The 25,251-nt window shown below is 32.5% G+C and overlaps 3 pseudogenes across 2 annotated transcripts; all 3 read left to right on the plus strand.

Annotated features, from left to right (window-relative positions):
* The first annotated feature begins 999 nt into the window (after positions 1 to 999).
* LOC114184560 (pescadillo homolog) lies at positions 1,000 to 23,591 on the plus strand (annotated as a pseudogene). The gene is made up of 12 exons (XR_014995358.1): positions 1,000 to 1,174; positions 1,870 to 1,955; positions 2,175 to 2,423; positions 2,511 to 2,636; positions 2,828 to 2,912; positions 2,995 to 3,105; positions 3,391 to 3,484; positions 3,576 to 3,866; positions 5,025 to 5,132; positions 5,213 to 5,334; positions 16,378 to 16,600; positions 23,327 to 23,591. The product of XR_014995358.1 is annotated as a pescadillo homolog (transcript).
* LOC146886333 (uncharacterized) lies at positions 13,059 to 14,140 on the plus strand (annotated as a pseudogene).
* On the plus strand, positions 14,140 to 14,953 carry LOC146886334 (uncharacterized; annotated as a pseudogene). The gene is made up of 2 exons (XR_014995359.1): positions 14,140 to 14,280; positions 14,367 to 14,953. The product of XR_014995359.1 is annotated as an uncharacterized LOC146886334 (transcript).
* Positions 23,592 to 25,251: the final 1,660 nt, after the last annotated feature.

The raw sequence follows: 25,251 nt of genomic DNA on the forward strand, positions 1-25,251 counted from the left end.
TTTTATTAAATATTTGTAGAAATATTTTTAATTTTTTTTTAAAATCTATACGAAATATTTAGGACAACTCATATGAGTGAATTGATATTGAGTTAATACTTAAATTTTGAGAATTCTACTATTTAACTTATTAATTTTAATTTGTTCATACACTGTTTAGTTGCATGATTTGTGTTCCGCTTCGTGCTAGATTTATTAATCACATTCAAACTCTAACTAATATGATTTCGAACATGTATTTCATATAAATTTTAAAGTTAATTTAAAAATATTTCCAGAAATATTTAATAAAAATGTTAATTTTAGTAAGAATATCACCATAAGATTTATACAAGAAGTAATTTGAGTCTCAATTTAAGAAGGGAAAATATTGCTCTATTTTTACAAAAAATAAGACTAAATTGAAACTAAAAACAAATATAGGAAGCAAATTGAGATTTCTTAACACGTGGTACAAGTATAAAGTGACATGTGTAAAAAGTACAAAATAAGAAAAAAACCAAAAAATGACATATGACCATGACTTTAACTATCATTTGGTCAAACTAACGGAAATGACCAAATTGAATTATTTTTAAAAAATCAAGACCAAATTGAGAAAAAAAAAGTGTAAAACCAATTTGAAACTTCTTAAAAAAATACCAAAGTAATAATTTAACCTTAAATAAAACTTGTTTTATAAAGTTTGTCTACAAGATTTGCTCTAGAAAGGATGTCATGTATTTTATATTTTATAGATTTTGTTCCAAAAGTCCGATTTTAAAAAAACATCTCATATGTTTTGGAAAAAATTATTCGGAAAGATTTCCAAAATAAATAATTTGAAAGTAACAAATTAAATAAAATAGAAGTGTCATTTTAAAAATTTTAAAGATGAAAGTAGTAATTATAGTGGTGCAAGGAAAAGCCGAGAAAAAAGAGGGAAGGGAGAAAGACATAAAATTTGATGCATAAAAGGGCGACGTGGTTTTAGTAGCCTCACTGAGATTGTGTGTGGGGACATCAAACACGAGTCATAACTGCGTTTTTTCTTCTCTTTGAGCATTTAAAACAAAACCATTGGTCACCCCCAAACATACCTTGTGAGAAGCAACACCAGCCTTAACATAAACCGGATTAACAGACACAACCTCTTCATTCAACGCCAGCAATGGTGAAGCACTACAGACTCCCTGTGAGTTCTGCACACGCTTTTCGGCTTCTCTGCTGACCTTCTAATTCCTGAACTCTGTTTGCTTTCGTGATCATGAAATCATTCTTCTTTCTTTTTATCCCAACTTTGTTTGTTTCTCTCTTCGTATTTTAATTTATGGACCATGTTTATTTTATTTTATTTTTCTTTTGGTCGATACTGATATCGTGGTTAGGTATTGGGTATGAGAAAATTTGGAGTTCATAATATTTCACTTCTAGCTATTCACTTAGATTACCGAACTAGAGATACAAATTAAAATTTCCTGGTTAAAGGGCGTTTGTTTCAAGGTATAATGCTGTATTTCCAGGAATCATATTTCCTCGAATATTATGGTGAGAAGTGTTATTTTCATGAGTGGATGAGTGAAAATACAAGTGGATGAGTGAAAGACGAACATTTTATTTTGAATTGTTAGACAAAAATTAAATTGATTTTGAATAATTAAATAGTAAAAGTGGATGAGTGAAAATACAATATCTCCATGGGAACGCGAGGGAAAGACGAACATTTTATATTCCCGGGAATCAACCCTTTCTGTGACATATATTCCAAACTTTTACCAAACATTAGAATGTGATATTCCCTAGTTAACTTTCTCGAAAATTCTTTTCGATACCTTGAACTAAAAACATTTTGAAAGTGTGTTAAGAGCATATACTTGTTTCGTGTCGCAGGGAAAGAAATAGGAGGGAAATGCTGCGAAGTTTGTTATCAGGTCACAGGCACTCAAGCAACTTCAAATCAGTCCACCCCTTTTCAGGTACTATAATAGGCTGATATATAAATTAAATTATGTTGTCCTTGTTTGATCAATTGTGTCTTTTGATGCTTTGGAGGGAAATGAGGGTGCATTTGGGTTGAAGATGACTGCCTGAATCATTTATATCTTCTCATTACTGATTTGATATAATATGGAATCTGCATAACTTAGTCACTTGATAAAGACTTTGATTCTAATATTGTCTTTTATAAATTTTAGGAAACTATGTATTTTGAAAGGTGTAACTCCTCGGGAGCCTAAGATAAAGTTCAAGGGAACTCATCAGACTTATTGCCATGTGAAGGATGTTGCCTTCCTGCATCACGAGCCTTTGGTTGAAATACATAGACCAATAAGAGTTCATGAGAGAAAAATAAAAAAAGCGGAGGCAAAGAAAAATCATGAACGTGCAAACAGACTGCAGGAGAAAACCCCCAAACCCAAGATAGATAGGATTATTCGACAGAGGTTTGTTAGGTTTTGTTGATTTCAATTTATGTATTATTATAACTGGAGATGAATTTTCAATTTAATTGATTATTTATTGAATTATAGATACCCGAGATTTGTGGATGCACTTGGAGAATTGGATGATTGCCTTACAATGGTTCACCTTTTTGCAGCATTACCTGCATCAGTGAGTAAAAAATTTGAAGTGGAGTGTGTCCATAAATGTCGAAGGTATATACTTGGAATATTGGACAACTTGGGATCAATATAATAATGAGGAATCAGCCTTTTGCGGCTATATTTTTCCTTGAAAACAAGGAGTTAAGATATGAATGGATTTGCTAAGTCTGATTGGTATATTCCTATTTTCTGCCGATATGTTTTTTATCTGTGGTTTTTCTCATTTCTTACCTGTTCACCAGATTGGCACACGAATGACAAGCATTCATATCTTGCACTAACAAGTTAAGAAAAACATTTGTTTCTGTAAAAGGAATTTACTACCAGGTACAAATATCGACATTTTTAATTGTTTAGTAATGTTAATTGTATGCTATGAATTGATGGATTGGTTTTGTTTTTTGTGCAGGCTGAGGTCGAGGGTCAGACAATAACATGGTTAACTCGTCATTCACTACAGCAGGTTGTATCTGATGACGTTGACATCACTACCATGCTAAACTTCTTGCAATTATATGAGGTTAGTTTCATATTCTTGTTTGTTTAATGTCTTTTTTCTACAAAGTAGACAGCATTATTGTCATCCCAATTACAGGACTGTAGGTCTGTATATTTTAATCGTGTGAACATTTAATTTAAATAAGTTCTGGTGTTGTGTCATGATCATGTTGAAATCAAACCAAAACCAAATTTAGCTATCTAACCCCCTGGTCATGTCTTATTGGACATGCTTCTCTCCTAATCCTTTATATTCATCCTTATTTGCTACGCTGACTTAATTTCTTGATCTTGTATATTGATACAGCCTCTTCTTAGTTTTGTCAATTTCCGCCTCTATCATTCTATAAATTTGAAGTATCCTCCCATACTTGATCCTCACTTGGAAGCTTTGGCAGCTGGTACCATGTTTCTCAACTTAAATGGAACTTTAGAAACTTGATTAGTGTTTTTGTGTATCTGGTGATTAAATTTCTTTTTCAAATCATGCAGATATATGTGCTCTGTCGAGGTATTTTGGTGCCAATGCCATATCTTATGTAGTGAATTCTGAAGTTTCTCAAACTGAATCTGAACAAGCGGAGACCAAGCAAGAAGAGTCAGAGAGTGGAAATGAAACTGCTGAACTAAGACTTGCTCAACTTCAACATCAACTTCCTTCTAATGAACCTAGAGCACAAATGCACCTTCTTGAGGAAGTTGCTGGGTGAAAATGAAGAGGATCAAGATACAAAAGAATGTAAAAAGCTCTTTAAAAATATGAAATTCTTCCTAATTAGAGAGGTAAGACCTTTTGATGGTCTTAGTGGCACTATCTAAAAGTAGTTTTGGTCAATAGCTGGGAATTTGTGGACATAGTATTTGCTGAGTCACATTTCAGTTTTTTCTAAAAAAAAAAGGGAAAACTAACCAAGAGATAGGGATTGGTGATGATTATAATTTAGGTAATGTCTTGAAGAGTTAAACTAAACTAAATATGTGACATATATAAACAATTATCATTTTAAGAATGTAAGAACTATGGTATGCTTGAACTGGCAATATGAATCCATGCTGAAAATCACCACGAAATTTCTTGACTTGCTATCATAGTGAAATCAGCACAAAATTCTATTAGTTGCTTCAGAAAATCACAACGACATTGTTAGCGAACATACACTATATGTGAAATGATTAAGATTGAAAGTTTGCAATAACTGATAATTAAAAAGTCTTCTATCAATTTATTTATCTAATAATTGACCATTCAAATAAAATACAATGTTGTATATCCATTGTTGTCTTTCCTTACAATAACCAAGTTTCTCACCTGAGTAATTCCCTACATTATATATGGTGTTATTCTGCAGGAATTGTCTAAAAACTTGAATAGCTACTGTTGTTGAGCTCTAGCTATATACTGGTGGATTATATGTAAATAGTCCTAAATAGGAAATTAATGTTGTTGGTACAACCACCTGAATCTTAAGGATTGAAATATTGTTCACAAGTTCTTCAATATGATTCTTACTGGTAGACTTTTAGTGGAGGAAAGTTATATGTCTGTACCTGTTGTAAACCCTTGCTAAAGCTTTTCCTTTCCTAAACTTACTATTTGTACCAACAGAAAGATTCTCCTAAAGAAAATCATTATATTTTGGTGGGAAAAAAATTGAGTTATTATTCTCTTTCATTGTTTTGAGTGTTGCATATGTTATTATTTATTATGTGAATTTGTGTGTTGTGTTGGCACATTAACAATTTATGTAATAGTTTTGTTTTATACTATTTAGATAGTTGTTACATGATCCATCTCTATGCATATAACACAAACATCTTATCAGACTTTGGCTCAAAATTGTTGTTTTTTCTGTTTTTACTCCAAGCTAAAGTTCTTAGAAATTTTGTTGTGGTTGTGTACATTTTTGCGTTATCTTCAACTATTGTCGTCAAATTATTCAGGTACCTAGGGAATCATTGCTTTTTGTTATTCCTGCTTTTGTTTGCATTGTTTCCTGGGACGGAGAAGGGGCACCTTTTGGGGAATCTGACCAAGGCATCTCTCATCAGGTTTGTGATTAAAGTGTTCTTATATTTTACATTTCGCTCCTTCCTTTCTAGTTCACTAATCTATTAGTTCATATGTTTAGATTGTTGACAGGGAAACACAAGGACATAGATTTCTATCAAGAGATTACGTTCAACCACAATGGGTATACGATTGTGTGAACGCACGGATTACTTTGCGAACTGAGAATTATTTGGCTGGAAGGTAACTTCCAGTTCAATTGCATTTCTAATAAAACCATTGTTTGGTGGTGATTGTACTAGCAATTTCTCTCTTACAAACATGTAGATAAATAAAATGTAGAAATATAATTATAATGACAAATAAGGAGAGGCAAGTATATAATTAATAATAATAGCAAGTCGAGAAATTCAAATAATGATAAAATCAAATGCAAAACACCTAGTTCAAGTCCAAGACTTAAAGTAATGACAAACATGTTGATAGATAAAAAATAGAAATATAATTATAATGAAAAATAATGAGAGGCAACTATATAATTAATAATAATAGCAAGTCGAGAAATTCAAATAATGATAAAATCAAATGAAAAAAACACCTAGTTCAAGTCCAATACTTAAAGTAATGACAAAACATAAGACAAATGTCCTAAATTTCTAGTCTTCTAGCTATTCGTATATCCCAACATAATTGGAGCATTTCCCTCCTCTTTTCCCTTTACATAAATACTTGTTAAAGTTAAGTAATTCTTCAGTTTCTTCAAACTCAGTGCCAGAGATATCAAATTCTAATTTTAACCCCAAATATAATCTTCTCCTTGCCCCTTGTTCCTATTGAGACTGCAATTGCATCTAAACCTTTGTTGGAAGCTTGGAAGATCCAATAACTATGCCATCACTTGATGGTTGATTTCTTTTGTTGCTTGTTTTACTCCTTGTATAAATTCTTGTCTCTAACAATTGAAGCTTCATAAGCAAGCACTCAATTTTGAGTGGAATCATGATTACATACAAATATAATAGAAAACAACTTTTTCTCAAAAGAAAATATAAACTATTCAAATACTCTCTCTAAAGTTGTAGCATATAGATTGTATGTTCCAAGTTTGAAATAACCCGACTACTCTCGTGGAATTTTTAAAAATGTTTGCAAGTTGATTGCCAACAAATTAAATGCAAATTTCCTTGGACAACAATTTTTCTTTAACAAAATGACAATTGGTTTCTATGTGTTTCATCCTATAGAATTGTATATGTCCTGAATGTATTGTGTGTCTAATGCAGAGCACAATATGTATTTATATTATTGAATATAATCAATTACAATAAAGGCACATAATAATATGGAATCAATCACCCTAACATACGAGATTATGTAACAGTTGATTTTCTAAAAATCTGTAACAATTGATTATATTCTAACACTCCCCCTCAAGGTGGAGCATATATGTCATATGCACCAAGGTTGTTACAAATGTACTCAATCTGAGAGCCTCTAAGGGACTTAGTGAAAATGTCAACCAACTGATTGCTAGAGTTGACAAAATCAATAGTGATTTCTTCAGAGAGCACCTTTTCTCTAACAAAGTGATGATCAATTTCAATGTGTTTGGTTCTTTCATGGAAGATCAGGTTTGATGCAATGTGAAATGCAACTTGATTGTCACAAATAAGCTTTGTTTCATGGATGTCCCCTATTTTTAGTTGTAGTAGTGGTTGCCTAACAGACGTAAGCTCACAAATGGCTGCTGCCATAGCACGATATTCTACTTTAGCACTAGATCTGGCAACTATATTTTGCTTTTTGTCCTCCATGAGATAAGGTTACCTCCGATAAGAACACAATACCCAAAAGTGAATCTTCTATTTGATGGTGATCCTGTCCAATCTGCATCAGAGTAACAAGCGATCTAAGTATTGCCTTTGTCTTCATGTAATAATCCTTGTCCTGGAGCCTTTTTTATGTACCGAAGAATACGTGTCACAACATCCCAATGGCTATCACAAGGAGCATTTAGAAATTGGCTTACCACACTAACCGCGAAAGTGAAGTCGGGTCTAATGATGGTGAGATAGTTAAGTTTGCTTACCAGGCGATGATATCTTTTCGAGTATTTCAATGGCTCTCCCTAACCGAAAGCACACTTGTTATACCTATGGTACTCGAGTTAATAAAAGTGCTTTGTCACCTTTTGCCTTAGCTCACTTCGATATTTGGGGTTCTAGTCATGTCTGTTCTACTTTGAGTTTTTATTACTTTGTTACTTTCATTGACGATTTCTCTAGATGTACTTGGGTATTCTTGATGAAAAATTGTTTTGATGTTTTTTCTATATTCCAAGGTTTCTCGACTGAAATTCAAAATCAATCAATTTGACACATCTATTAAATTTTACGCACTGACAATGCTCGTGAATATATTTCTTTCCAATTTCAGTCTTTTCTGAATTCACATGATATCCTCCATCAAACATCTTGCTCTCACACACCACAACAGAAGGTGTCGTCGAAAGAAAGAATCGACACTTGGTTGAAACTGTTCATACTCATCTTCTTCACTACAATATTCCTCTTCGATTTTGGGGAGATGTCATTCTGATAGCATGTTATTTGATCAATCCAATGCTTTCCTCTGTCCTTAATAATCAGGTTCCTCACACTCTCTTATATCCAACACAAGATCTATACTCCATTCCTCTTTGTGTGAAGAGTTGCGTGGTGGGCCCATAACCCACATGTCCCAGTATCAAAACTTGACTCTGATACCATATAGAATTGTATATGTTCTAAATGTATTGGGTGTCTAATGTAGAGCACAAAATATGTATTTATACTATTGAATAAAATCAATTACAATAAAGAGACATAATAATATGGAATCAATCACCCAAATTTATGAGATTATGTAACGGTTGATTTCTAGAAATCTGTAACTGTTGATTATATTCTAACACATCCTATCACGAAGCAATGTGAAGAGTTGTTTGATTATCACAATACATACTCATTTTTCAAGATATTGCCCTCTATTAAGTCTCAATACTTGATTGAGAAACTACATTTTGTTTCATGCTTTTCCATGAAATTGTATTCCTCCATGTGAAAACACAATATACAATACTCGAACGTTTGTCCATAGGAGACCTTGCCTAATCAACATCTCAATATCCAAATATTTGGGCACTTCCTTTATATTCATATAACAAATCTTGTCTTGGAGCTTTCTTGAGACATTTGAGAAGTGAAAGACAACATTCTAGTGATCCATGTGAGGAGCTAACCACACCAAATTACAAATGATGAGTCAAGTCTAGGAATGATGAGATAAATAAGTTTTGTTACAAGTCTTCTTATCACTTTGGATTTGAGAAGGGCTTACTTTGTTCTTCCATTAATTTTAGATTCAGAGTCATTAGACTATCCATGGCTCTACAATCAATCGTTCCTATTTTGAATATATTAAGCATATTTCCTTTGAATAATCACAATACCTTCTTTTTGTTGAGCCATAATTCAATGCCTAGGTAGTATTTGAGATGTTAAGATCTTTGGTCTGAAAATGTTTGTGAGAATGTTGCTTTAGCTGAGCAATTTTGGCTGCATACCCAATTGGATAAATACATTGTCCAAGAGATCTATAACAAAAAATTGAATGATATTCTTCATTGTGTTTTAGTCCAACATTCGAACAATATGACTAAACTTTCCAAACCATGAAGATGACTCTAGATGATAGAGAGATCATTTCAATTTACATATTGTTAGATATATTACGTTTATATTAATTAAGGAAACATAGCTTCTATTGTTAATTAGGGAAATATAGACATTTTTTTTTATATTGGTAGATATTATTGATATTTGTTTGTAACAATATCTTCTATTTACATATTTATGTTTAGTTGTCATATATACTTGTATCATTCTTTCGTATAAATATTTTACCCGATGTAGACACAAGGGAGATTAACCCTAAACCTAGTTTTCACTATATTTAATATGGTATCTAAAGCCAAGGTTCCTTAATAACCCCATATACATTTCTTTTTTGTAGCCGCCACAATCACTATCATTTGCACCGTCTTCGCCATTGTTACTGACATCTCCCCGTCATTTCCGCCGCTGTTGGAGCCACTATTTAGGTCAGCGACCCCCCACTCAAATTGTTCGGGTTAGGCGACCACCACGCCGTTGGCATCATCGCCATTGGAACTGCCACGCGCAGTCATATGTGCCATTTGCGTAAAATGCATGCTCTTTTTCATAAATTTAATGAGTTACTACCTCCTGCCTCTACTCCTGCTCAAGAATTTGAGCAACGATCAAAGTTCTTCATGGTTTGACTTTACACGAACATGTTGATGAATATTCCCATGTCTGTGATCAGATTTTGGGTTCGCTTATCATACCCAATTTTACTTCTACATGTTCCACCCTTTTGCATGTGCCATGTAAACCTCTTAATGATCCATCTGTTTTTGCCGATGATTCCTCTACTTTCACATCTCAACATGATAATAGCAATCACTCTCTCCAGCCAGGCAAAGGGCATCATAAGTGTGACCATTGTGGGAAGCTAGGCCACAAAATTGAAAGGTGTTATGCTTTACATGGTCGTTCTCTTCGATCTGTTGTTGTTGTTCAGACTGATCCTCCCTCACATTTAGTTGCTGTGGATCCCCCTTCATATGCTCCTACAGACAAATCTGCTCTCTTCAGTGACTTTCTTAAATGGTGTGAGGATCGTAAGCCCTTTAGTTTCACTGGTTATGTTGCATGCACAAGTATATCTTTTCTTGGTCTGACTCAATCTTCTTCTATTGGTCCTTGGGTTCTTATTCAGGAGCCCATATTACATTCCTGGAAACAAATATGTTTTTTTCTTTAACATCTATGAAGAATTTACCTTTTGTTACAATGGCTAATGGATCTATGGTTTTAGCACATGGTGTTGAGACTGTTAACCTTTTTCCTTCTTTATCCATTGATAATGTTCTTCATGTCCCTGGATCCATTCTAAACTTATTATCCATTAGTTATCTAACTCGTTTTCTTGACTGTGTTATTTTTTTTACCATAACTTTTGTTTGTTTACAAGATCGGAGTTTAAGATAGGTGATTGGCACCGAATCTGAGTCTAATGGTCTTTATCATCTTCGTTCATATGCACATGTTGACACAATTATGGAGTCTCCCTCTCTCCTTCATGCTCAGCTATGTCATCCCAGTTTGGCCAAATTACAAATGCTTGTTTCCCGTTTATCCAAGTTGTCTAGTTTGGTGTTTGAGTCGTGTCAATTAGGAAAACACACATTACAAGAAAAACTGATATTTTGATGATAATAATAATAATAAAATTTTATTAAAACATAAAAAATTATTTGTAATATTATATAACAATAAACTATTATATTATTTATAAATATTTTAATATATTTTTAATTAAAGTAAACTCATGGATCCGAGTTTACTAGACTCCCACGAGTTTACATAAACTCCCGAGTTTAACAATGTTACATATTAGGATCAATGGCTTAGAATAGAAGATTAAAGTAAGAGAAGAAACCCTTGGGATACTAGGTAACATATAGATACAACAAAAAACATTTTTTTCTTAAAAGATAATTGTTCTTAATGAATTTGGATGGAGTTCTTTTGAGGTGAATGGAGTGAGGCTCTTAGGAGCTACGTTGATAGCCCAATGGTTTGTATAAAGTCTTTTTGTAGGTGGGTTCTTTCTCAATTATTCCAATAGTTCTATTGATTCAGATACATATATATGCATACGTATTAGGATTAATGGCTTAGAATAGAGGATTAAAGAAAGAGAAGAAACCATTAGCATACTAGGTAACTTATAGATACAACAAAAAACATCTTTTTCTTAAAAGATAAATGTTCTTAACGAATTTGGATGGAGTGCTTTTGAGGTGAATTGAGTGAGGCTTTTAGGAGCTGCATTGATAGCCCCATTGGTTTGTGGATAGTCTTTTGTAGGTGAATCCTTCCTCATTTATTCCAACAACTTAACAAAAAACCATTAGGGCTATCAACTCAACTCCTGAGAACCTCCTTAACCCTTGGCTGGAGGGCTTGTTCCTGAATTCTAATAGTTCCACATCGCTTAGGAGTTGAGGCAAATGGTAATTTAAATACATCTTCATGCTTCAATCCTCCGAGGTACCTTTTAAAGACAACCGTGAAAGAGTTTCACACTTTAGAGCGCATAACATCAGATGCAGTCATTACCCTAATGAAGTTGTCTTAACGGACTTGAGGTCAAAACAATAATATAAACTATTTTAACATGAATGAATTTGCATTTTTTAACTGAGTGTCTTATCAATTAGCTATGGTTTGTTAATTATCTCAACAAACTTAAGGTACTATAATGGTTATAGATATATCCACAAGACTAATTCCCCTCGTAATTGTCTTCTTTATTAAAGGGAGCTTTAAAATGATTTCAGGAGTCATATTCAATGAGCTAGACAAAGAGTCCAATATAGATTCCCCTCCAATAACTTATTAGCTAACACATAATTACTTCCATTATTTGTGATAACTTGAAGATCATTTTCTCCAACCTCGTGCATAAAGGTATCAAGTATATGAAATAGTTTTCTTCCTTATCTTCACAAATTTAGAGTCAATAGATGTACTTCACAAACATTATCCCTAGAATAGTGTTCACCGAAAAGTTAATTAAGCATCATTATTTCATGTTTGTCCATGTATCTACCAATATAGAATGATCATATTGACTCTAATAAGTCTATCCTAAAATTTTATTTATAAATGTATACAAATTTGAAGGGACCAAATATACTATAATTAAAAATAATATTTGTTTATGTATTAATTTTTTTAAATATTAAAATAATCAGGGGACCAAGGCCTACTAGGTTCTCAAGAAGCTTTGCCACTACATCTCCTTGCTAACAAGTTGGTCTCTAATTTCATGATAAGTAGTAGGAATTGGCAAATATGGACCATAAGCACCAATGGAGTTCATCATATCTTTAAAGCTCTTCAATCTGACAAGGTTGAGTGCAGTGTGATTGAATATTGGCCATGGCGGCGCCATGGCATAAATCGGTACCGGTTTCCGAGCCTGCTGCCTCAATAAGGCGGAGGCGAATCGGATTTTCCATGGCGGCCCATGGCTGCCGATTTTGGCATGGTGGATTGCGATGGCAGAGCGGTTGTGTCAAAAAAATCAGACTAAAAAGAAAAAAAAGTTGAACAAAAGAGAAGAGACGAAACGAAACTTGCAGCAAAAGTGGCGACGTGGTTGTGAGGAAGAATGAAAACCCTAATTGCACGCGTGAATGGGAGAAAGAAGTTTGACTCTTTAAAATAGTCATTCTTTAAACAATTGGGCATAGCCCGCTCAAATATTATGAAAGGAGGAGTTAATAGAGCAAAAGAACATCTAATGGCAAAGAAGGGCAATGCTGTTGCTTGCACCAAGACTCCGAAAAATGTGAGAGAAGAACTTTGGAAACTATATAAAGAAAAAGTAGACAACTCCTCCGTCAATCCTGGATATAGTGCAACAAATGATAATCATGAGAGTGAAGATGAGGTTAAAATTTCTACGGCTAGTAATGATAAAGGGAGAAATAGCGGTGAAAGAAAAGGACCATGGATATTTTTTGTAAAATCCAACTGTTGCAATAGAGAAGAGAAAATAAAGGAAAAACTAAGGCAAACTAACATCAAAGAGGCATGTGACAAAAATTTAAAGGCCTCAGTTCATCAATATATTGCTCGATTTTGGTACCAAGCAGGCTTGTCATTCAACCTCATGAAGTTGAAAAGTTTTCAAGATATGATTGATGCCATAGGTGCTTATGGACCTAATTTACCCGCTCCTAGTTATCATGAAATTAGAGTTCCACTTCTCAACAAGGAAGTTGAGTACATTGAAAGTTGTTGCAAGATCATAAATTGCAATGGAGAAAACATGGTTGTTCTATTATGTCAGATGCATGGACTGACTGAAAGCAACGATGCTTGATTAACTTTTTGGTGAGCTCCCCTATAGGGATAATGTTTTTCAAGTCCATTGATGGTTCAAACATTGTGAAGACAGGAGAAAAACTATTCGAGATGCTTGATTCCCTTGTGGAGGAGATTGGAGAAGAAAATGTTGTTCAAGTTATAACAGATAATAGGAGCAATTATGTGTTGGCTGGTAAGTTGTTAGAAGAGAAAATACTCCATCTCTATTGGACTCCTTGTGCTGCCCATGGTATAGATTTGATGCTTGAAGACATTGGAAAACTTCATTTGATAAAGAAGACAATTCAAAGAAGAGTTAGTCTTGTTGGCTTTATCTATAGTCATTCTAGTACCTTGAGTTTGTTGAGACAATTTACAAATAAGTGGGAATTAGTAAGACATGTCGTTACAAGGTTTGCTATCTCTTATTTATCGTTACAAAGGTTGCATCAAGAGAAGAAAAAATTGAGATGAATGTTCACTTCTAATGAATAGAGCAATAACAACCTATCTAAGGAAGTCAAGGGGAGGGAGGCTACAAAAATTGTTCTTATGCCTTAATTTTGGATTCAAGTACTATATATTCTCAAGTCATGGCTCCTCTTATTCATGTGCTTTGTCTAGTTGATGGGGAAAGAAAAGCAGCTATGGGTTATATATATGAAGCAATGGAGAAAGCCAAGGAAACAATAATGAAGTCATTCAACAATGATGAAAGTAAATACAATGATGTATTTACAATCATTGATAACAGATGGACATGTTAACTTCATCGTCCATTGCATGCTGCTGGTCACTTTTTGAATCCAGAGTTCTTTTATTCCAACCCACACATGGAATATGATTTGGAAGTTACAAATGGACTCTTTGGTGCCAAGTAAAGATGTGCAACAAAGAGGATTTTAACTAAGTTGCCTTTTTATAAGAGTGCAAATGGACTCTTTGGTGATGATTTTGTCAAAGAATCAAGAAAAACCACAATCCTAGGTGAGATACTTAAACACTTTTTAAATCGCACTAAGATATAATGGTTACATTCTAAGCTACTTTCTTTGCTTGTGTATCTCAATGGTGGAAGAATTATGGGCATGCAGCTCTCAACTTACAAAAGCTAGCAATCAAGATTTTAAGCTTGACATGTAATTCATTGGGATGTGAGCGCAATTGGAGTGTTTTTGAGCAAGTAATAAGACATGACTCATTTCATTATTATCTTAGTTGTAAGTTGTAGAAAGAAATTAATTCACATATTACTTATTTGCATTGCAGATTCATTCAAAGAAAATGAATAGGCTGGACCACAAAAGATTGCATGATTTGGTTTACATAAACTATAATCAACAACTTGCTTAAACATACAATATTAGGGATGAAATAGACCCTATTCTATTCAATGACATTGATGAATGTAATGAGTGGTTAGTGGGAGAAGTTGATGGTGATAACGATAATAAAAAGGGGGTAATGATTTGGTTTTTCATGATGGTCCCACTCTTAATTGGGTAACTATTTATGAAGCTTTAGGTATTGGAAAACCGGTAGTTTATACAAGGAGACAAGCAACTAATCAAAGAAAGAAACCATCAAGTGATGGTATTGTTATTGGATCTTCCTATGCTTCTAAGAAAGGTCCAGGTGCAACTCCAACTCTAACTCCAACACAACCCAGGAAGGGTAAAGAGAGGACTCAAATTCAAGTTCAAAATGAATTGCATGATAGCTTTGATTCCGAGTTTGAAAGATTACTTAACTTTGACAAAAGTTTTTCAAGAGGAGAAGACGAGGAGGGATATGCTCCATTAGATGTTGACATTAAAGACAATTATGTTGGAGTTGAAGAAGAATCTGATGATTAGAAAGAAACTTAATACATACATTTTATGATTTGTTGGTATTTTATGTTTTGAACTTTAAATTTGTGGTGTTTTAATATGATGTTATTATTAATTGAATTTTTATACATAATATCATTACTTTTTCATTAAAATTATATGCGGTGATAGGTATTATATTTTTTAACCGCAATATTTCCACTGTTATGGTTTCTGTTATAATTTTACCAAGGGATTTGGGTCATTGATATTTTCTGTTATCCGATATCAATAACACTGGTTGAATGACAAGCCTGCTTGTTTTACGGATATTTTACAAAACATATCCATTGGTCCCATTTACCATAATTCTCTCCCCTTAACATTATTACTAAATGTTGAAATTTCAACTTCATCTTCTCTCTCATTAGTATCTATGGGATTTATAGGATTTACAGAGGTGGTTGCCTTCTCTTTAAATAATTTTCAGAGATCTTCTTTTACATTTTTTGGAGTCTTGGTGCAAGATGCACTATTGCGCTTGATGTTCTTTGGCTCTAGTAGTTCCCCTCTTTCATAATTTTCCCATAATAATTACCGACAATAATAGTATTCAAGTTTGATTCATCCAACAGATGACGATACTTCCAACCCTGGTCATTCTGGTTGGACGTTCTTGAACTGCCTTGTTCAGTTGCCAATCGGGTAGCTGGAAAATAGATGTAGTGTCTGTTTCAGATTTATATATTAGAGAAAAAGCATTGATTAGATGTAAAAGAAATGAAATTGGGTCGGGTGGGTGCTGCTGCTGAGAAAACAAAGAGCAAACAGAAAAAAGAAAACAAAAAGGATGAACCAGGATTGGTGGCGTCTCAGCAAAAGCATGAACCAGGCCACAACAGCAGAAGCACAACTTACAGGTGTGGAAGCAATGACGACATTGCACACAGTCAATGATGGTAGCTGAACTAGAGGGGGTTCTGGTGTAATGAAGTGACTGCATCCTGCCATGGAGCTGCCATCTCCTATATTCAATAACACTGATTCGTTGCTTTATGAATTTTATGCTAATTATAATATTTATTGGGAGTTTGATTAAATTGTTTCTAAAACAACTACTGATGTAATGGGGTTTTCTCATTGAAAAAAAGTACAAAATTGCTTAATTTAAAACAAGTATATTAAGCAAAACATATAAAAAGTTGAAATGTGCTTATTTTATTCAATAAACCGCTTCGTTAAACAAATAAGCATGAACTCATATTATGTAAAAATAGAAAATTAGTTCCACAACATAGTTGTCCTAACCTAGTCACTAGTTATGCATTAACCCAAGGGGAACAATTTAGAAAAATACTTACACTTTACACATACAAATGTGTTAAATTTGAAGAAAAGTGTATGTATACTAAAGAAATCCTATTTGATTTTAAAAGGTTTCATTGCTAAAATGTTTCTTTCGTTAATAGGATTCCGGCACCGCATTTGTCACCTTTTATTAACTATGACGAAGAAGGAGCATACATTCCAGATTATACCAAGACTATCAAACACTTGCAAGGTGCTGCAAGGAAGGAAGTCCTTCCATTTCCAGGTGTTACGAAGGAAGATCTGGAACATCCTCAAAATCTTCTGGTTGAAGGTATTATTGACCGAGCTGAGGCTAGTGATGCAGCTCAAAGAAAGAAAAAGGTACGCATGTGAGAAAAAAAAGGTTGCATCATAATAGAGTTGGGTATGTGGGCGGCTTTGCCCATTTAAAACCATACCTGCATCAACCTGCACTATAAAATAATACATCTGTACAGCCCGTATTTTAAATGGACTTTAATTTCTGCAAAACTTGTTTGTTAAACGGCTCAACTTGCACCTAGAAAAATACATTGGGATTTTTTAGCGTTCATTTTCATAGAAAAAGTTTGTTCAATTCATTAAACAATGCACAACCAATAGGAGCTAGAAAAATTGAATTTTGGATTGAGTTGGGCTTGGTGACGTGTATTGCGGGTAGCCCACGATTAAAATCCCTTCAATCCGCAGGTTTTACAGACTGGGTATAAAAAACCCGCACTAAAATTTTATAAAAAGTTTCGAACCTGCACCCGTGTGAACTAAGTTATGCGGGTCGTACTGCACTCTAATCATAATAGTGGCATGAGTTTAGGGGATCATTTTTTGTTTATTGTGTCACTAAAGTATTTCAAATCTGAATGATTTCATTCTAGATGATGATTTGGTGTTACATACACTTCAGCAGGTTCTAAAGAAACTTCTGGCATGGTGCATACCGGAGAGTTGGATACCAATGTTTAAGAAAATGTTGATGATGACCACGGGATTATTTTTAATAATTATTATAAATTATTAAATTATTAAAAAAAGTTTAACAATTTATTATAAACAACTATATTGTCATATAACAAAGTTCAATGACCATAATTGATGAAGTACACAATTATATTGACATATAACAAAGTTCAATGACCATAATTCATCAACATTACAAAATTATGCTTAATCTAATCACAACAACAACCATTAACGAAGACTTCAACATTTGATTCGATGAAATCATTGTCTGCTTGAAAGACAACAATATCTCCTTCTTTTAATTCATTTTCAGAACAAAATAGCCCCTAACCTTGACCTATCTTTGTTGAACTTCGTTGTTTGTTGGATATTAGTATTTTGCAATTCACTATAGTTTTAGGTCTTATAAGAAAGACGTCTTCTACCTTCACCTCCCGAATAAAGTTGGCAAACTTTGATGGCAAATCCTACATGATTCAAACGTTTATTGTTAGTATAAGTATTTCAATTTAATTATAGTAATAAGCATAAGAATAAATAAGAAGGAATATACCAAGTGACTTGCTTTGCTTTGATACTTTGTCAATTTCACTGAAAATATAGATTTTGTATTTTGATGAGTAATACGGTGCATAAATGTTGTCAAACTTGTTGTACATCTACCTTTAAGCACTGTTAGGTGAAATAAAGAATTTCCCAAATACTGAAATTGAATGTGAGAATCACTTTGAATTTGATACAAATTTCTCATATTAAACCAACCTTCAGTGATCCTTGGGTTATCTGAATCCATGTTATAGGTAACTGTTGTGCTCTTACCATTTACATCTACCAAGTGCCATTGTGGGCCTATTTCGTGTGCATAACCAACAGCAAAGTGTTGATCAACAAATAAAAATGGTTACAAAATAATGAGGACACTAAATTATTTTCAAACAATAAAGACATTATCAATATTTTTTCCTGCAAGAACAGAAACAAAAACAAAACATATATAAGTTGTCAACATACTTATATATCAACAAAAAATATATTATATATAAATAGACGTTGATAAAAATTAAATCCATAATTAATAATTCTTTACAAAAATAATTAGAAAAAAATGAAATAAAGTAAAAATTTTGAAGATTGAAATCTTTAGATATATATGAAAGTGCAGTACATACGTTAAATGAACGTTAGTAGATTTGATTGTGTTCCTCTGTAATACTACTACTAAAGTGAGGATCATGATGATACAATATGCGAACCACATAGAACAGAAAATCTCAATGCATGGTATTAGATCTAAATTTGTATTTGTGTTAAAATTGAAGACATACCTAAGAGAATATGTAGATGGTGTTGAACTTCCAAAGTATTGTTCTCTAATCTTGGGTTTGTTCCATTTCCAATTTTGTAATTGCAGAGAAATGGAGGTTCAAATGTAGTGTTGAGTGAAGGATGTGTATCAAATGGTAAAGTGAAAGTTGTGAATGGAATGGAAAGTCAGAATAGAGAACATTATCATGTACAAACAATGACAACAATTTTAAAATTGTTATTGTTCACTGACACAAAAAGTAACAGATAAAATAAAGTATAGAAGTTACAACAAAAGTAACAGCAAAATTATATAATTCTGATTCTTTAACATTTAGAAAATTAAAGAAATGAAATGCAATTATGTAAATTTAAATGAATGTTGTTTTTTTAGTAACACCCAAGTACATGTATCTACACATTTATTGTTCACAATAACAATTGAAAAACAACATACATATAACGAATAACAGAAACAATAGTGTATTAATATATTAGTAGCATTACTGGAATTCAATGAAGTAGATCCTGGAAAACAAAATAATATCTAATGCAGCTATCAAAACATTTATCAATCACTATATATTATACACTACTAATCTGCATGAACTGTAATGTGCACCAAAATTTGTATATGGACCCAAAAGATAAAGTAATCTGCACTAATTGTAATCTGCAAGGTAAAAAAGAAATACAGTTAAATGTACAATAATTGAAAAATTTTAAGAATGTTATAAAAGTAATTTTTATACCTTTATCAAAGATTTTCAAATATTTCTTTGTAAACCACATTTGTAGTTGTAGTGGTTACTTTTCCATCTTCATCCAGAATTAAGATTTTTAGTCCTTTCTTTGATGTCACTCTAGAAATTGCTACGTACAATTGTCCATGAGTAAAAACTGGACGAGGAAGATAAAGTCCAACTTTAGAAAGAGTTTGACCTTGGCTTTTGTTTATTGTCATCGCAAAGCATAAGGATATTGGAAATTGCCTCCTTTGAAATTTGAACGGGATGCTGGAATCAGAAGGTGTCAAGTTCATTTTTGGTATGAATATTTTGTTACCAACATTTTTGCCAGTTATTACCGTAGCAGAGATAATATTCTTTCCCAAATCATTAACTTGCAACCTTGTACCATTGCACAAACCATTTACTTGATCAATGTTTCTTAAAAGCATAATTGGTACGCCAACTTTCAATTTAATCCTATGATTTGGAATTCCTTAACATTTAATATCATTTAGAAACTTTTGAGTAAACCACTCACCTTGAATTTCTTGATCATCATCAGATTGGCAAGGATTGTCTGAACTTAAATAAACTTGTTCTTCACCAGGAATCAAAGATAAAATGAAGTCATTTACTTGTTCAACACTATCAATTGTAGGGCAAAGTATAGCACCATCATCAAAGAATTCAGGAGTCATGATATTTTCAATTAGACCACCATAAACAAATTTGACTAAAGAAAGTAAAGGTGTTTCACTTTCCTGAATTAGAAGATCTGGTGGTATTGAAAGGTTGACTTCACCACTTTCATTCAAATTCATATTTCCATCTCCAATTTTAAGAATCCAATCAGCAAATTCTTTTATATCTTTTGCACTTTCATTTAAAGCAGCAGTCTTTAACCTCATGTTTTGTGATAGCTTAAGAACTGTGCAATATTGCCACAAATCAGAATAGTTAATTGATGAGTTCACAATATCATACCTTGATCCCTTTCTTACACCAAATGGTTTGTCAGCATTATGTTGATTCGTAGCTCTCATAATGTTTCTCAATGTTCTATCAAAAGCTTGAAAGCATAGCTTATTCATCATAGGAGCTTGATCACATATTATAAGTTTTGCTTCCATCAATAGTTTAGCACGAAGACTTTTTTGATTGATGTTACAGGTTGATAAATCATTGATTGCTAATGGTATGCAAAAAGTAGAATGAGCAGTTTTTCCTCCAAGAAGCAATAAAGATGCAATGCCACTTAAAGCTACATTAAGGGCAATCATTCCCTTTCCTCTAATAGCAGCTGACAAAAGTTTCCAGAGATATGTTTTTCCAGTACCACCATAACCATATAAGAAAAAGAAATTCCCTACCTCTGAATTCACTGTTGTCATAATTTTGTTATAAACATGTAGTTGCTCATTAGTGACAGACTGCAATAGAGATTGATGTAGCTTCTCCATTTGTTCTTTATCATAATTCATTTCATCAACAATGAACCTGTTTTGAAATTTGAATGAATTTGAAAGATCAGTTTGAGGAAGGCAACTATAATCTGTTAAAGCTCGCCCATTTGAATTTAGAAGTTCTTGTACTTCTAGTACACAAAAATTGTGTAAATCATGCTCTTGAATTTGAAAATCTACAAAATAGAACATGTAATTAATACATAATAATGGAAAAAACAGTGTAGATTAATTCAATTTAGTACCTAGTATGTTCAAGTCTTTTCTTTTTTGATATAGGATACCATCTACAAGTAAAGTCCAAGTTGCATCCCAAACAACATTTGGCTTAGACATTGTATTCATGATTAACAAAGCAACAAATAACCTTCTAAGTTGATTTCCAGATGCAAGATGGCTAGCCTCTTTAATAGCATCAATGAATTCTTTGTCATCTGCCAATAATCCTAATTCTTGGCAAGCCTCTTGGTATGTGGAGAATGTTTTACCATTAATTGTCTTTATGCTATCATGATCAATACAACCTTTTTGTTTTTTTAGTAAGATTCTCATGTAGTAGCATTCACATGATCCTGGAGGAACATATGTTAGTCGACCAATACTATAACCTTGCTTTCTTGGTTTCCATTGTTTTTGTTGAGACATCCAAACAAACTTTGTTGGAAATTCAGCATAGGTCAAGTTTGTACCTTCCTCAAATTTTTTGTTAGCTTCAAACCAAGCTAGGAACATGGTGTTCATATTCTCATTCCTATGCAATACATCATCAATTCGATCATCATCTTTAAACAAAACTGGTTGTTGATCTTGTAAGTGAAAAGTTAAACGTTGAACAGCTGGCCATCTATGATGGATATCAAAGCCATAAATTCGCCAAACTGCTTCACATGAAGATAAATATCTACAATCATAGTATCTTTTTATCTCATCAACAATACGCATCTCTGTAGATTCATTCTCTTTGTCTGTAATTTTAATTGTTGCTCTATCAGGACCTTTGTTGACATATTTGAACAAATAATTGATTGAGTTGGATTTGTTGCAATATTCTGTATTAACATGAGCTTGATAACACATTAAGAGAAGAGGACTATACGGCACCACATTTGCATTACCTAATTTATGTCCATTTTTCAACACAAATAAACCATCATCTCTACGTCTATATACAAGATATCCATCTTCATCAATTGTAGTTGAATGTCTAAATTTTTTAAAAAATTTAGAACACCGACCTTCTTTCATACATGGCGAGTTGAATCTAGCGGCTCCGCAAGGACCATGTATCATATATGTTTGAACATCCTTTGAAAGTTTAGGATAGAGATCTGGATGAGAAAGTTCAGCAAAGATGACTTGATCTATATGCTTTGCATTTTCTAACTTGTTTGAGTCACTCAACCATAGTAATATATAAGCATGTGGCAGACCTCTCTTCTGAAATTCAACTGTATACATACCTAAATTTGGAATATAATTATTAGAGAAAACAATTGCCAGTAAGAAAAATAAATTAAGAAAAGTAGAATGGTATACCTGCATTGACTTTGCCAAAGAAATGATTCGTCTTGAAATCTGTCATCATTTGGTCTAATTTCATTTTAACAATGTCTGGCATATCTAAAGCAGTTAATCCTCTTGATTTGACAAAATCAAGAATTTCAGGCCAATTTACATTACATGTGATTGTTATAAACAAATCTGGATAGCCATACCTCTTACAAATTGTCATAGCATCTTGGCAATTATTGAACATGTATCTCATACCACCTATAAATGAAGCTGGAAGAATAATACGCTTACCAATGGAAGAAGGATCAGTTTTACATTTGTTAACAGCTTCTTGTAACCCATTCAGAATATTTGAAAGAATGAGTTTTTGATTATTTCGTATAAAAGACAACCTTTGGGCTTCCATCATAGTGTATGTATCCACTAAAAATTGTTGAAACAATCTACATGAATTTACAACATTACTAAATTCAACCTTTCTATTTTGTATTCTGAAAGCAATGAATTCTTGTAAAGAAATGCGAATTCTCTTTCTACTTTGTCCATATTTTTGACAATCTCTAATTGGAATATCCTCTTGATAACCATCCTCTCCATATGGGAAAATCAAAGAATATTGAAGAGGAATGAAACATGTGTGTGTTTCATGTAGTCTTGTTGACTGACCAGAAACTTTCTTGACAATGATGTCCCTTCCTACATCTAAGGTGCTCAAATCACCAACAATCAATGTTGCCACTTCATCTGCTACTTGTGTATTGTATACTCTAGGATCCTTAAAGCGATGTCTAAATAACCTCAATCCAAAATCTGATTGTTCATCATCATGTATAAAATCTCTTACTTTTCTGAATGTTTGAGCAAGTACATTGTGTTTGTCAATCATTTTCTTCAACTCTTCGATCAATGATTTATCAAATATGGATTGCTGACTATCAGACCTGTAAAATTAAAAATTAGACCATTATATGCGCAATGATGACTAAAACATAAATAAACTATTTACACATACCCAAAGTGACTAACTCTGTTAGTTGTTTCATTTTCTGTGTCATAAATATATAGTTGTGCAAATTTTGGATTTGATCTTTTTTCAGGCAATAAACTTCCAATGCGATGGTAATTTTGACTGCTAAGAATAAATTGAGGAGGACCCGGTCCATCGTTGATTAAGGAATGGATCTTAGCACCAATGGATATAAATGAGAACATGTTGTTGTAACTTCTTATGTAATATAAGAAATGCTGGCTTGTACTGTCTTCACCTTTTAACAACTTTTGAAGCAATTGTGGAGGTTTCTTCAACAATGGAAGTTGTACTTTTCCCTTTTGACAACAAAGAGAGAAATCAACTTGTTTTAATCTTTTGCATTTATCAAATCTGTCTTCGTACCACAATTGAGCTTGACAATAGGGACACTCAAGTGAACACTCCCCAACATCAACATTTCTTAAGTACATAAAAAACATATATGTCATTACTTAAATAACATTTATACTTAAATATAAAAACACTAAAAAGTATTGTTTCACCTTGAATTTCAGCTTTTGAATACAAATCAGATTTGAAATGTCCAATTATGTTATCTGAAAGAAAATGAAAAACTAATTTTATAAAAAGAAACAGTAAGTATTTATTATTTAAAATGAACCATTATTGATTACCATCATTTTCATCTTCTTCAGAATTATTGTCAAAATCCAATATCTTCGAAATAGATCTAATAGCTTGCTCCCGAGAAGGTTGACAGAATTGTACACCTCGAACATAGATTGAAATGAATATTAGCAACCTGAATTTGTAACAATTAAAGAAATTAAAGTAATGAAATGAATTTTGTTTATATTGGAAATTACCATGACTTTGGTTTTGTTGAACATAAAAAGGATTAACAACTTCAGAAAAAGCAGAACAATTTAGTGAAGCATGACTGGAGCTGCTACCCATAATTTCTTTTGGTAATAGTTCTTGTGTATTAAACAGATTGGTTTTGCTTCTTCCAATACGACAATCAAATTGAACAATACCTGCAAGTACATCCATAAATTAATGAACTGAATTATAAATTTATAAAAACAATAAATATTATTGATATATATGATTTTGTAATTCTGTTCTTAATTTAATTTATCAATGAAATATAATTATACATTTCAATAACTAAAATAACTTAAATTTGACTTTGAAAAACTAAAATAAAAAAAAAGACTAAAATATATTAAAGCACTGTGTTTGTACTTTTTCTATTAAGAGAAAAACGTTAAAAAAATTAATATATTTTTGATTTGTACTTGTGTTGTTACTGTTGTTGTTTTGCAAAATTGGAGCATTGGTAGATTTAATGGAGGTAGAACCATGAAATTCTAATAAGAGAGGTAGTAATAGTAAAATTTAGTATGAAAGGAATTGAAATCAAGATAAGATAATAATAGATATATAAAGAATTAGTAATTAAGCATTTTTATCACCAATGGTATTACTTTTTTCTGCCAACTTCTGATTTATAATAAGTTTCCTTCTTCTTCGTGCAGCTTTCCCATTATTTTGGTCAAGTTCTGCAAAATGCAGTTAAATAAATGATTATGAAATGCATTTAAAGATGAAACAAATTGATTATGAAATGATGTCATCTAATATCCATGTGTGTTAATTGTATAATATGCATTAAAGATGAATAATAAGACTAATAAGTCTGTAGTGCTAGCATTTGTACTGAATTTGAATGAAAATTAAATTAAATAACAAACTTACCATAATATGTCAACTCGGAAAGTGGCTTTCTATTTGTAGATTGAATTCTTTTATTCTACACGTGTGTATATTCATTGAGAGATAAGTAGGTTTTGATAGTTGCATCTGGGGTAACATTTTCTTTCCATACTGGTAGAATTGTTAAAAAGTCAAATGAGAAAAGAATAGATGTAAACTATGCAACACAAATAATAAACATATAGAAAACTATCACACTGAAAGTTTTTACAAAATCCATATTTGTCTTAGTGCATTGAGTAAATTGATTTT

This window comes from Vigna unguiculata, chromosome 5 (genome assembly GCF_037176805.1).
Source record: "Vigna unguiculata cultivar grain cowpea cultivar isolate G323 ecotype 2 chromosome 5, ASM3717680v1, whole genome shotgun sequence".
Taxonomy (NCBI): Eukaryota; Viridiplantae; Streptophyta; class Magnoliopsida; order Fabales; family Fabaceae; genus Vigna; species Vigna unguiculata.